Below are 2,049 nucleotides of genomic sequence, written 5' to 3'. Positions count from 1 at the left end.
CTATCTACAAGTGTCCTGGTGTGTTTTTCGAGAGAACCCTGTGTAACACAGTAGTCCAACAAAGTACTCTACAAGGTTCCTCTTGGGTAAATGTAACCCCAAATAAAGCATCATCCTACAATAAATGCAGACATTGATGGTGTGCCTAACAGTAGAGATTAAACAGCTCTAGATAAATAATATAAGATAAACTCTTTAAAATTCCAATGTAACATGTGAAATGTGTTGTTTTTCTCTTGGGCAACACAATTATTTACTTAATCAATTTCAGTTAAATTGAGAAAAAATGTAGGAGGGAAATATGCATATTTTTATTCTGTCACTTTTAGTATGTTTGGGCCAAGATTGTCTGACTTGTGGAATTAAACTGTTCTGGATTTCAATTTACAACGTTTTGCTTAAATAATGATTTTCTTAAGGATGGATCTAAAATGAACCACATATCCATTTCTTAAAGATACTGAAATCAAATCTCCTAAGTAACCCAAACAAAGAACAGCCATTGAGTTACTTCTGACTCATAGTCTCTTATCACTCATTTACTGCCACCAGGTTGATTCCAACGCTTGTCAACCCCCTAGGACAGGACAAAACTACTCCAATGGGTTTCTGAGATTGTAACTCTACACAGAGGTGGAAAGTTCTATCTTTTATCCAAAGAGCGGCTGATGGTTTAGAACTGCTAACCTACAGTAAGCAGACTAGCAACACAAAGTGTAACTACTATACCATCAGAACTCTTTAAATTGGTTTTCCAAGGCTATAAATCTTCAGGAGTAGACAAAGTAAGCCTTCTCCCAAGGAGTGACTAGTGATTTTGAACTGCTAAACTTTAAGTAACAGTTCAACACTTTCTTGGCAATGACACCAGGGCTTCTTGAAGTACCACAACGTGAGTACCTTCAATGAAGAGACATTTATTGTGTCCCAGGTTTGCAGGCCAGTAGTATGAATTCAGAGTAATTCTCTTTCAAATTAATCTAAGGGGGTATTCTTTCTGGTCTATCTGGTAGTCCCAAATGTGTCTTGATTGGCAACTCCAGCATCATTCTGTGAACACATAGCTATCATCCGTCCATATTTTGTGTCTCTTTCTTTTTATAAAAGTACTACTCAGAATGGGTAAGGATTTACATTACGCTATTATAAGCTACTGCTAACTACTGAGATCTTCAAAGTCCATTTCTAAGCAAGGTTATGCTTAAAGAATGGTAGCTTAGAACTACGAAATATGATTTTTTGCTTTTTGTTCTGGTTAAGTACCTTTAAGTCGGTTACAACCATAGAAACTTTATGCAGAACAAAATGAAACACTACCCACTACTACTCCATCCTCACAACTGTTCATATGATTAAGCCCATTATTGCAGCTACTGTGTCAAGCCATCTTATTTATCTAGGGCCTTTCTCTTTTTCACTGATCCTCTACTTTATCAAGTATGATATCCTTCTATGGGAACTGGTCTCTTCTGACAACTTGCCCACTGCATATAAAACAAAATCTTGCCATCTTTGCCTCTAAGGAGCACTCTGGTTCTACTTCTAAGATGATAGTTCTATTTGTTCTTTGAGCATGGTACTTCCAATCTTCTTCTCTAGCACCGTAATTTAAATCCATCAATACACATGAGTATGAGTCAGGCACATCTTAATCTGCAAAGTAGCAACTTTGATTTTCAGTACTATAAGGAGGTTTGTGCAGCAGATTTACCCAAAGCAATGGGTCATTTCTTCTCTTGACTGATGCTTCCATTAGCATTGATTGTGCTTCTAAAGAAGACAAAATCCTTGACAACTTCAAAGTTTTTTTCATTTTTCATGATGCCACCAATTTGTACAGTTGTGAGGATTAAGTCTTCTTTACATGAGTTGTAATCCATTCTGAAGGCTACAATCCTTGACATTCATCAGCAAGTGCTTCATGTCCACCTGTCAGCGAGCAAATGTGTGTTATCTGCATATTAAATGTTGCTAATAAATCTTCCTGCAATCCTGATGCCTCATTCCTCTTCATATAATTCAGCTTCTCTGACTATTTTATTTACTCAA

The sequence above is a fragment of the Echinops telfairi genome, unplaced genomic scaffold (assembly GCF_000313985.2).
Source record: "Echinops telfairi isolate 266 unplaced genomic scaffold, ASM31398v2 ScPeMD7_7467;HRSCAF=8505_0, whole genome shotgun sequence".
Taxonomy (NCBI): domain Eukaryota; kingdom Metazoa; phylum Chordata; class Mammalia; order Afrosoricida; family Tenrecidae; genus Echinops; species Echinops telfairi.
The sequence above is the reverse complement of the archived record's forward strand: the minus strand, read 5'-3'. Positions refer to the sequence as shown.